The sequence below is a fragment of the Siniperca chuatsi genome, linkage group LG4 (genome assembly GCF_020085105.1).
Source record: "Siniperca chuatsi isolate FFG_IHB_CAS linkage group LG4, ASM2008510v1, whole genome shotgun sequence".
NCBI classification, from domain to species: Eukaryota; Metazoa; Chordata; class Actinopteri; order Centrarchiformes; family Sinipercidae; genus Siniperca; species Siniperca chuatsi.
In genome coordinates this window covers 11,005,446-11,018,579 of record NC_058045.1, presented here as the reverse complement: position 1 = coordinate 11,018,579, position 13,134 = coordinate 11,005,446, and the positions used below count along the sequence as shown (strand labels likewise).

Sequence of the window (13,134 nt, the reverse complement as noted above, 5' to 3'; positions counted from 1 at the left end):
CATTAATGAACGTATAACCATCCAACCTTCAGCTGACAGCACTGGTAAAGTCGTGGGAATTATTAGCAATTAGGAAAATCCACAGAGAAGATTTAAAACTGGTAGTTCTTCAGCTGCTGCACTGAACCATCAACAAGTGGTCTCATGAAACTGCTATAACACAACAGCAACAACACAACTTTCACTTCTACTTGGAGGTTCAGGCACCTGGGAAAATGCTGTGCGTCGTTTAACAGGAGCTTAATTCTGGCCACATGGTTTATTCATGTGGCGACCGCTGATATCACGACTCTCATAAATCACGCAGTGCGGCATGCTGGATGTCCACGAGCTCGGGCAGGGCTCACTAATCTCAACACCATCTTTCATCTGAATAACCTTGCCTTACCGCAGGGCAGGCCAACACCAGACACAGTCCATTGGAGGGAGGCTCTCCTCGTACTTTTATTTCTTTCACTGTGGGCACAAAGACTTTCTGCAGCCTGTCAGAGCAGACAAACACTGTCCTGTGTGCTCCCAGGCAGGAGTCTGCCCACTCTCAACCACAGGCAATAATAAGAAATTGCTTCATGGACATCAGAGGAACTAATCTAGTCTAACGCTATCTTTATGAATGTAGAATCAGACACACAAGGGAGGAGAGCAGCAGAGCCAGTCGAGCCATCTGTTCAGAAGTGGTTCAAAGAAAGAGCAGAAAATCTGAAACTAATGTGAGTAAACATGATCATCAAATATAGATAATAGAACAGAGCATATAGCAACTTTGCTCTCATTTTGCTTATGGCTTTCTACTGTCAAACATTATCACATTTTTTGTGAATTAATTGGATTTGGGTTCTTATCCACATAACAGGCACCGCATTTACAGTCATAAACATGTCACCAATTACCAGCTTTAGGTCAACATATTCTGTAAGAAAACTAATTAGTGAAACAACACCACTTAATGAACCAAAATAACAATGTGCCTGATGTCACATAGCTCTCCCTGCTGCTTAGAATAGTCACATAGTTTCAACTCATGCTTCTAATAACAAACCCCAGGCATCACAATGACAGCCAAATGTGTTGCAATGCCCTCTGTTCCACGGTTGTCCTATCTCCATGGCCTGGCTCTGGCCTCCTGCTGCCACCAGAAGGAAGCACCAGTCAGGCTCCTCGTCGCACCAGTAAGGCTCTCCTTCCCCACACAGACAATTAGCCACCCTGTGACTGACTGCGAGTAATGAGAGCTGCTGGAGAACAGTTGGACATCTTAGGACAAATTAATGTGTGAATATTAGCTTGTTGAACCTTCTGCTCTCTACCACCAAGAGAACAAAACTGAACTATTACTCTGTAGCTCTGGTCAAGGAAGCGCACCCACACATGGATATTATGCAGCCGAGATGGTTATTACTGTATTTTATAGTTACAGCCTCTACAGAGAGAGGGCCAAACTCAGCAGAGGTATGGTGTGGACAGAAAAACAAATGAAAATAGGTGGAGGAAAGAAGGCACTGAACAGGCAAGTAGGGACGCAGCTGAGCAGCTCGCCATGAAATGCTGAAACAACAGCACGGCTGCCAGGGCAATTTTACACCCCAATAGTTTCACACCTCAGCCACCAACCCCTTCCAACTCTGAACCTTGTGTCTTCTTTGTGTCTTCATTTATTTTGTGTCAGTGTCCAAGATGTGAGAAGCCAAGCAGTGAGAAACTCGTCCCAAATGTCGCAGGGTAAGCGGTGTGTGAAGCAGACAGAGGGAGTGAGGAAGAGAAAAGCTACTGCGCCCGGATGCACCTTGCTTTCTGTGCAGACAATCCTCTGAGATCTCACAGGATGGTTTTTTTTTTTTTTTTTTTTTTTTGTTGAGTACTGAAGTTGACATTAGTTTTACAGACAAACAAATAACATATAATTCTATACTGATCACTGTATGCACTGCAGTGGTGGAAGAAGCATTCAGATTCTTTACTATAAAAGTACCAATACAATAATGTAAAAATACTCCATTACAAGTAAAAGTCCTGCATTCAAAATCCTACTACTGTAAAAGTACAGAAGTATAATCAGCTAAAGGTACTTAAAATATCAAAGTAAATGTACTGGTTCTGCAGTAAAATTGCCCTTGTGACTGATATATTATTGTATATGACATTAATATACTCATAATAGTGAGGCATCAATGTGTAATCAGTATTTTACTGCAGTAGCTGGTTGAGGTGGAGCTAATTGTAACTTCTTTATCTACAGTTAGGTAGTTTAATAGAATTTAGTAGTAACCTAGGGGTCGGGGCCCTCCAAAGGGTCACAAGATAAATCTGAAGATTTATGTGAGAGAAAAGAAGAAAAAAAGAAATTGTGATACATGATACATGTGATAATCTGTTTTCGATTTTTGGACTTTTTTCTTATGTTTGATTTATTGTGAAATATTTGACAATTTGAACACTGAAATGAAACCATGTGAGAAGTTTAGAGAGGAAATGGAAATGGTCATCAACAACCATCAACTCATAGACATCTGAAACATGACGAGGATTCACAACGAGACACAGATTGTTTATAAGCGGTCACCAGTCAAAAAGGTTGGAACCGGTTTAATCTTTAACAATGTGTTGTGTTTAATAAGCTCATCACATAGCCTAGTTGTTTTACGTAAAATCTTAAATCTGACATGTAACTAGTAACTGCAGCTGTCAAATAAATGTAGTGCAATAGAAAGTACAATATGTCCCTCCTAGTGGAGTATAAAGTAGCAGTAAACTACAAGTACCTCAAAATTGTACTTATGTACAGTCCTTGAGTAGATGTACATCACTGATTTAACAATCAAGAGCAGGCCAAACTCCACTGCTAATTCACAGAAATTCAAAACACCTCTCACAAGAAGAATCTGTGTATATTTCAGTGGAATTTCTTTTCTAAAAATAACTAATTAGAATAAAATATTAACTTTTCATGTTCAACTAAAAGCTACATCTCCCACATTACTCTCTAGATCAATGGTTTACTCCCACTGCTAGAATAGTACATTAACCTTCTGGATCACTAGTCAATGGCTGAAAGAGGAATGATTTATCATGATTATTAAATCTGAAAATATGCTTCTGCAGCACGTTAAACTTGGCCATCGTGCAACCAGGTGATCTCAGTTTGGTGAAATGAGAGCTCCATCAACCAGATTTGCATTAAAGATGTATGCCCAATTTTGTCCACCGTGACCTTTTAAATGTCCTTGAATCCACTTGAGCAAAATACGCCTACTTAGACTGAATGCATTAAAAACAAAATGAACAAAAGAGAGGAGCGCTTGTGGCTCTGTTCAGCCTGCCTGATGAATACACTAAGAAGATGCCTATTTTCATCACTGACATGAAAGACTTAAATAAAGACAAAATGTAACTGATAATGAATTCCCCAAAATACACATGAATCCAGTCAAAGGCATTAGGAATTTGCTTGAATAATCATTAGGATATAACCACTGGGCTGAAGATACAATGCACTGAAATGTTTTCTATATAAATCATCAGCTTCATTAGAGGTTCACATTGTTAAAACTCACACTGTGTCTCTGTTTCTCTGTCATGTATAATACTAGCATATCATTGTGTCATATATCACAATAGTGTATCACCATGCAATCCAACATACAAAATAAATTTTTTGCTTGCACAAAAGTATACAGTGCAAACAATCTTAATATATATCATGTTATATGTGCCATAAACCTGTCTGAAATTAAAGATGTAAAAAAAGGGCATAAGCGTGTTTGATTGCAGTTTTCTCTGCCATCTCAACCTACACAGTCTTGTGCTGTATATAAAAATACTCCTAAAAATCTATACAAACCTAACCAAAATGATCATTGCTGTAAATTTTGCTACGTCTTCTCAACAACCTCACAACCTTACTTACTTCCTTTTCATCCTCTATTCCATTATTCTCTCCACTCTCCCATGGCTGTGGCTGGCAGGACTGCCTGATGCTGGTGCTGGGGGTGCCAAGTATTTTTGCCCTGACCTTCTGCTCTCTGGACAGGTCTGAGTGAGAAAGCATCGCCTGTGAGGGGCCAAAGGAGATGGGACACTCGGCTGGCTGTGTGTATTATTCATGAGTCGCCCCTGTTGAGTAGGTAGTTATTCGGCATCCAAATCCCAGATGTGGTTCAATCTGTGCTCCATTCACTGTCCTGACTGCTGGCCATTGATCACAAGCAAGATACCCGGGTGCTGAATAAGTGCAGGGGCTTTATGTTATAGGACTCGAAGCGCCTCACTGATAGCACAAAGATCCATCACTAGACATTGGAAATGAGCCAGAGTTTGCTCGCTAGAAGTGATCGGACAGGCTGAGAGGAGATGCAACAGATCTACAGAGATCTACAACATTTATTAAACAGGAGTAGCACAGCATGTGGCTGAGATGTGGCAGTAATATGTTATGTCAGGTATCCATGCAATGTAGCAATGGAGTGTATGCAAGTAAGCATCTCTGTTTCTGAATCAAATTTCACTTTCACAGAAACCAGCTGCACTGTGATTATATTTATATACCCAGAAGTACACACACACACACACAGAAACAGACAGAGAGAAAATACTATGATGCGGTCCCTCTCTGAAAGGTGCCAGAGGCAAGGTATCACACTCTAATAGGCATCACACTATTAATGGACAGTTGAGCACAGTGAATCATTTGTCCACTTTAATCATCAATCACATATAGGCAGCCAAATGTGGCATGACCACAACTCTTCCCCTGTCTGCATTTGTCAGGATTATGATCATCCATCATCGATCATGTTGCAGAATTACTGCATAATTTGAAATGTGAATAATAATTACCACGTCAGCTAGCCTACTGAGATATACAGGAGTCACTGTGGTACTTATTGAAACACCTATGTAACAATCTTGTGGCCTCAAGAGTTCATGTTCAGGTCAGCGTTTCATGTTAATTACATATTTTTCTGAGATCAGTATTAAACTCATTCAGGCTTTTCCAAATTCATTTTACCTTTCAAAACTCACACACTGGATTTAACTTTTGTTAGCATCTCATTCCTGATTAAATATTGTTTGATAATAAGGATACAATCTGCAAAGTTTCACACATTTAGGACTGAAGTAGAGGGCCAGGGACCAGGTAAGACCAAAGATTACATCTGGACCCCTTTCCAACACTCGTACCAATGAATCAGAGTCACAAAGCACCCAAACAGAATCACTGGAGAAGATCAGAGTTCCATGCATTAGAGTTCTTTCACAAGAAGTAAACCTGAGCAGGCCCCGGAGCCGAACTGAAATCAAGCGTTTCTACATCATCTTTTTATAGTATACAAGTCCCTCCTACTGGGAATTTCACTAGCTACTTTTCTTTAAAACTTTTCAGATCATCTACCTTATTTGGGCAAGTGGGTTGCCCCTTCCTGTCCCCTTCCTGACCACCGGACTGAGTCTACTGGTGTCTAGCTGAACCTGTTTCAACCAATTCAGGCTGGGTTTTTCCCTGGGTTTCCCCCATTATAAGTGTCTGAGCAACCTTTTTTTTAAACTTTTCACACATATCATACTGTATATGTCTTTAACATGCCTTTGTTACACTCTACACATTTTAACCCTCTTTATCTTCAACCAGGTGTATTCAACATCACAATTTGTCCGGGCATGTAGCATTAGTTTTCTGTGTGGATTCAAACTACATAATGAGACCTAATAATGACATCTATGGAAGATAAGTCAAATGTCAATTAAACTACGTCAGAACCCATGCAAAGTTCACACTGTGGGATGCTGGGAAATGCTTGAGTTTGGTGAACAGGAATGTTTCTTGTTTGTTTGTTTTTTTATTGATCAAGTATTCAAAATGGCCTCGCTCTTTGAGTTATTAATCATCTTCTACATAATATTTCTTGGGAGTTTTTTAAAATGAATCACATCCATTTTAACTGATTTTCTCAACATTTAAAAAAAAACTTACTTAGTGCCTCTCAGTACCGTTTTGATGCTGTCAAATTAATATTAAATTTCAGCATGTTTCTGAGAGGACCGCATTTCAATTCTCTACTTCCACTCAACAACCTTAGTTCTCAGAAGAAAAGATGAGCCAAAATTTAAGATGCTCACTGAATATGTTTGGTTTCTCTACAGTCTAAATAAGGGATTAAATCATTTTTAAACCCCACGGTAATTAGTAATAAAAGCTGGTACACCTCAACTGCAAATGTAAAGCAGTGAGTAAACTATGCGTAAAAAGCATAAGCCTGAGATGGAGAGTGGATTTTTGCTGTCTAAGGCGTAATGATGAATAATTGCCTTATCAACAAAGCACAATACATCCCAACACGCTGAGATCTTATCACTGCTCATTTCCTCAGCTCATGTATTCCCTGTATCTCCTGTGGAAAATGTGTCGTGTGAGTCCCTGCACTGTAACTGACAACCTAGTCGTGTCAAAAGATTCAGGCTTTATGGCAGCGGTCCTTGCACAAGACAAGAAAGAAAAAAAGTGGCAGGTATAAGCAGATGCATCAGCAGTATTTGCAAAAAGTCACCAGATTCCCACAAGGGACATGCTTGTCATTAAAACAAACGGGAAAAGAACTGATGAGTGCATTAATCAATCAGAGAGCAGCCAAGCATTGATGGCGAGCTGTAGTTTGTGGCGTTCCTACCCAGAAGCGGTTGCACCTGAGGGAGGGGGGATTAACGCAGCTCCACGCTGGAGCTCCTGTATCTGAAATCTGCCTGAGCTCATCGTTTCTGCTCCTCGCTAAAAGGCTGGGGCTGGATATCAGGCTCAGGCAATCTATTCCCCTGCAGAGCCTTGGCTGACCAACATCAATGCCGTGCATTGTCGAATTATTAATTAAATGCATGCAAGCATAATCAGATGCAGACATGGTCAGACCTTTGGGACAGCTAACATAGAAATGAAGCTGAATCTAAATTGCAGATTTCTTCTTATTTTTCAATGCCAGCTAGCTGTGCTGTTTAAGGAGCAAAATCTTGTGGCCTTAAAAATTTAGCATCACTTTGCACTTATTTAACTTTGTTGTGATGCAAAACATGCACGACTATGACTTTGATTCATTCACAATTCAGACTCACCAGAGAAGAAAATGCATGACAAAAATGACTTAAAGAAGCTTGTGTCTGCTTTTACAGTCAAACAATACAGTGTAGGCTGCAGCATAAATATGTTTACATAAACAAGTAAGAGATAAGATGTGGGTGTATACTGTGTTATATTGTTTTCATTCCCTCTCCACAAAATGTAAATGCCACAGCTTTCAAAAGTAAAGCAAAGTCCAGGTCCTGCCTCCAAATATTTCATTAACTTTTGTTAATGTAGTTGCTACGGCCCCAGGGTATTTGCTCAATGCTCAATGCACTTTTGCTGAAATAAGATCTATCAGTCAGCACGAAGCAAAAACAGCTTAATTTGCAGAATAAAGGTCATTGGAGCTGTTACTTTTGAGAGGCTGTGACAAAGAATAGTGATCAAACTCTAGAAGAAACTCTGCCTTGAAATATTACAGTATACTGAGGTGTTCACATGTAGGTCTCAAAATCTGTGTCAAGCATATAACGCTGAGCTGACTATTATGGTTTGCCCTTGTGAACTAGACCCAACCCACTCATTACCCTACAGCATAAGGTATGTACTGCACATCCCAATATGCTGCTGGAGACTATTCGCGCTGCAAACAACATATCTGGCCTGTGGGGAAAACTATTTCTCAGCATATGTGCTTCCAAATCTTTTAATTCACATGTAATTAAGACAGTATTGAGCTTGCATGGGTTCAAACCAGGCTGCGCGAGTGTTAATTGTATTTATTGAATAAATCCAGAATGAATTATGTGGCAAACATTAATGTAAATTGTACTTACACACTAATCTCATGTATTCTTTTATTATGTACAATTTCATTATGTCAAATTCCTAGCATGAAAAGCAATTTCCAATAGAATGTGTCCTTGTGAAGTGAGAAAGCTGTCAGCCTTCCACAGCCACACTCTTCCATTAATGAGCACTAATTAAATGTATTGATTGAGCCAAACATCAGGATTTCCAGTTGAAAGGGTTTACTAGGTTGTAAAGTGCACACAACAAAAAACCTACCAAATGCACAAGCCACTAATGTGCCCTTGAAGGATGTGTCGCTTTGGAAGAGCTCAGAAAATGAGACAAATATGTGTCTGCTCACCTCTCATCACTGGAAAAAGTTGTATGAAGTCACAGCTTAAACCTTAACTCTGGAGGACCACCAGATGGTATACAACAACAACCTACAGATCACAGGTTTTAATGATGGCCTCTTTATTAGAGGGGAAAATAACTTTAAAGCTCACTGTCACATGTTATAGTAATTCCAAGTGTATGCCATCCAGGACAGACTGAAACTAGTGTATGTGGGTCCAATAAAAAACAATGACCACATAAATGTTCTGCACATACAAAAAATATTTAAAAAGTTATATTTTAGTTATTTTTGTTCAGAATTTTTCACATTACTGTAAATTTAAAAAGTTGTGTAAATGTGCATTATAATGAGATGAAATTACTTCCTAAGCACTGACTAGATAATGCTGTCCAAAGAAAAACATGTATTGCCAAAATTGGTGATTTGGAATTTATCAGATAAACTAAAGGATTAACAAACTTATCCTACTTGTTAAGCTAAATAACAATGTAAAACCCCATTGGTTTACCTTAAAAATACATTGTCAGAAAGCAGAAAACAAGGTGGTTATTTATGCTCAGGGAAAGTTAACATTTTGGAGATGCATAGTTTTTACAGGACAGCAATTAAATATAAAAAAATGAATGTGTGGATTTAGTCAACTTGTTTCACAGCCTAAATTACAGCAACATGGAAGTCATAAATAAAATAAAATAAAAACGTGAGAGACGTTAGTCCCAATAAAGGGCCATGATGATCCAAAATCACAGCTGTCTGTTGCTTTAGTGGATTAAAAATTGTTTTGACTTTGAAACTGATCATCTAACTTCTTAATACAAAGGCAAACAGTAATTGTAAGTTAAACATGCATTTGCATGATGTAAATTATTTATTTGCGCATTTGGATGTGCTGTGTTTGTGTAGTTATAAGGGGGAAAAGAAGTAAGATGTTAAAATTGGGAAGTGCTTAAAGACTGTAATATGTGCAGCCATTAAAAAAAAAAAAGACTTAAATTGTCAATTTTTGACTTTATATATTTTTGGCAGTCTCAGGGTCAAAACAAAACCTGCATTGCTGAAGTGCCAAGGTACATTTGTGATAAATGACTTCTTGACAAATTGCTATAATGCGAGGAATCCATGCAGAGTTGCAGTGTGTGGCCTACAATGTATGCAGCTCCAACAAGGCAAAACAACAGTATCTACTGTAGGCTAGTTGTTTCAAATGACAGAGGGTGTCTGAGTGCGTGTGTGTGCGTGTGTGCGCGCGCGTGCACCTAACGTTTCTTGGTGTGCGTGTGCGCGCGGGTGTGTGCACCTAATGTTTCTGCCAGTGATTTGATAAAAATCACTGACTTTACAAAAGCCGTCTTGGTCTGTTTATTTTTCCACAAAGGAAATCAACAGCAATAATGATTTTATTATTAAACCATGGTGCAGTTCTGCTCATTGACTAATAGACTAATGCAAGTTTAATCAGCTGCATTAGCTTGCACTCTGTTGTCATCTAGTGGCTCACACATGACATAACATCAGGCTACTGCCTGTGATCTTCATTCTGGACTGAATCAAAATGTTCATCACAGCTGCTGGATTCACTCCTCATCCTTGACTTTGAAGGACACAAAATTATTTTAAGTCCTCATCGAGAAATTAATCTTAAACCTAGAAAGACACTGTGACATTGGAGTTACGCAAAGCATCGCTTAAAGCAATGTTAATGTCAAACGTAACATTTATTAGGAACCGAGAAATGAAAGATGATGATCAGCTGCAGTCATCAATCAAAACTTATTGAAGCACTTCAAACCAACTGCTTATGCATCCTGTAAGACACTTCTGCATCATTAGCATTCACTGCATTACAACAGGCTTTTAAATCTCTGTATCCTCAAACTATAGTTTTCTTGGCATAACATACAGGCTACGAGACATGTGAAAAACAATACACGGTTTCAGTAGATTATAAAACTCTCCGGGATGATACAGCCCTTTTCTTTGGCACAGCACGCACATTTCCATGGGATAGACTCGCCAATAGCCTAATTAAATAGAAAGCACAATTCGTCACATCAACCAGCCAACAGCAGCGCTTTCCAAATGCCAAAAGACTGCACCCCAAGTTACTGCGGGCCGCTTAAACAACACAAACAAAAATATAACAAAAGCAGTTTATCTCTTTTAACAAACATCTGTAAAGCTGTTTAGCACCAGATACTGTCGATGGTGATGGCATGTTTGCTGCAGCATCATTAGCCTCCTCTACCCAATTAAACAAGCCCTTTCTTTTACTGTTTTCGGGGAAAATGCATTCGAACTCACCTTTCGGGAGACTTGAGATTTAAAGTTATCGCCCTCAACAAAAGAGAATTCAGCGGGTCCACGGCGCAATACGGTCTTCCATCTTTAATGAGTGAGAAACTCTGGAGTTCAAAGCGGCATGTTTCAATACACAGCGACGTGCAGAAAGCAGGTGTTGTGAGAGGAACCGCCGCTGATTCCTTCCCCTTCTCTCTCCTCTACTTCACTGGGTGAAGCGCGGCCCACTTTAAACTCTGGTGACGTCATGGGCGCTGATGCTGCACCCCCACCCCCACCCCCATCACCAAGCCCTACACCTCTACACACACACAAACACACACACACACACACACAATGCCTTCTCCTTAAACATAATCCTACAATATTCCTATAACAACTTGTGAAATATTACTCAACTTGGAACAACACCCTTAACAGGTATACAACCTGTCGGACACTTAAAGAAAATACAAAGATAGAGTCTTTTCCATAAAGAATCATGTGTCTTATGCTTGCCATACATGGCTGCAAACATTCAAGATCATAAGAGGTGAGATGGGGTAAATTGCCTGGAACAGTGTAATTATTATAATTAGATCCTATATTTTTCTGCAAGGGTGAACACTTCATTTCTCCTCTGAACCAGAAAAAAAAGGATACATTCAGATCAGGTAAAATTAGATTTTCCTGCCTATTCAGATGATTGTTCAAAATCCACCTGTACTGACACATTCTCACCTGCCTATGCCAGATTTATGCTCCAGTTTAGAGAGGAAGTCAACTAGCGATTGATGGCAAAAAAAAAATCTAAACTAACATATCATGTTTTGTCATATCCAAAGCCTAATGTAGCTAAATTCCTCGGTGCCTTAAACATCCATTGTTGTCTAAAAAATATTAAAAACACATCAGTGAACTACACTGTTGCAGTGTATGGCATGTTTCTTCATAACAATGATCGCAGGCACTTGTTTACAGTTCGTTTAGAGTCAACCCCACATACACTGTCCTCCTGCTGTAAATACTCACAAGAGCCCCTGGAGTGTATTAATACAAGGCTCAAAATAGTCCCCAACAAATGCATCATGTACTCTGGTTTGAGTAACTTTTGCCACAGTGTCCACCTGATTTAGGAAAGTACTCGACCTTTTTGAAAATTGAAACCATATTTGTAAGCCTTTTCAAAGATTTACGTCTTCAGCAGGAATAAACAAACAAAAACAGGCTTGGTGCTGAGTGCCAAAGACAGGGTAGAGTTGTTAAAAAACTGAGCGATGGATTGAGACACTGTTGGTTTTGATCTTCTCATGGGACTTATTGAAAATTAGAAAAATATAGTATAACACCAGACTCATGCTTAAATTAAGTGTCAATGCAGAATGTCGTGAAGGTATGTTACAGGAAGCGCATGACAAGACAACTGAGAAGTAAATTATGAAACAACAGGGAAGGTGATAAGTATTGTCCACGGCTTAATTTAATAATGCTCAGGATCTAAGTACAGCACACGTTCAGCATAGCTCTCAACACTGAAAAGAGCTGTAGTCACCTACATCACCAATCAACACCTCTGCAGCCACTCCAATCTTGCTATTGGCCTCAACAAAACTCTGCTGACACTGCTGAGCCACTCAACTGTATCGAAATATGCTTTTTAAAAGTTTTAACAACCTTAGTTTCCAAGCTATAAGAGAAACACTTTTCAGATATTTCTCAGTGATTATGTGCAATGTCAAAATCCCTGAAATAACAACTAAAAATCTTTTACACATCTACACTCTATAAAATATACATTTAAATGGTCAGTGTCTGATTTTACAGTAAGTACCTGATCTCCCAAATTCAGCTGACTAGCTACATTTAATTACAATTAGAACAGCACATGACCTGATACATGAAGACAGCGGTGGGAGAAGTAACAATATCACACTGTAAAAATACTTCAAAGTATGTATTATGTATGAAGTACGTAAGGCAAGGAAAATCCTCCAAATCCAGCAAATCCTCACATTTTAGAAGCTGGAACCATGAAATGTTTGACATTTCTGTATGAAAAATTATTTAAACAATTAATCATTTATCATAGTCGCTGCCGATGAATTTTTGGATCCACTAATCAATTCATCGACTAATTGTTCTAATTTTACATATTGTTGGCTAGTTTAATCTCTAACAATGAATCATATTTTATAAACTCTCCATGCGTTTTGTATGTAAAATCTTAATTTGTAAAGTAACTAGTAACTACATCTGTGAAATATACACTCTGAAATGTAGTGGAGTAAAAGTACAGTCGCTCAAATTTGTACTTAAGTACAGTAGTTGAGTATATGTATTTAGTTACTTTACACTACTACATATGAGTAACTCTCAGGTGGATGCTGTCTGTTTGCCATAAACTAGTGCAGTTCAGCATAGTCCATCCCCCTAAACCAAACCTGCAGCATTCCCAGCAGTGTACATCACTTGTGTGTGTGTGTTCATGTCTCAATCATTTACAAGTACTTGTTCTGCCTCAGTTCAGCTGACTGTTGGACTTTTGTTTTTCCTTCTTTATCAGAAAATGTGTTCGCAGGCACATTCAGCACATGCAGTCTTCTGTCTGCCATCTTTGGGCCGGCTCCAGATTAACTACATCTGCCCAAAAGTAAAAGAA

The 13,134-nt window shown here is 39.0% G+C and overlaps 1 protein-coding gene across 9 annotated transcripts in view; it reads right to left on the bottom strand.

The window, feature by feature from the left end:
- The window catches only part of megf11 (multiple EGF-like-domains 11), a 74,266-nt gene extending 63,577 nt beyond the window's left edge, over positions 1 to 10,689 (bottom strand). For all 9 annotated transcript variants that reach the window (XM_044193978.1, XM_044193985.1, XM_044193986.1 and 6 more), the window contains exon 1: positions 10,500 to 10,689. The gene's annotated coding sequence lies outside the window, so the exon portion shown is untranslated. The remainder of the gene's footprint in view (positions 1 to 10,499) is intronic.
- Positions 10,690 to 13,134: the final 2,445 nt, after the last annotated feature.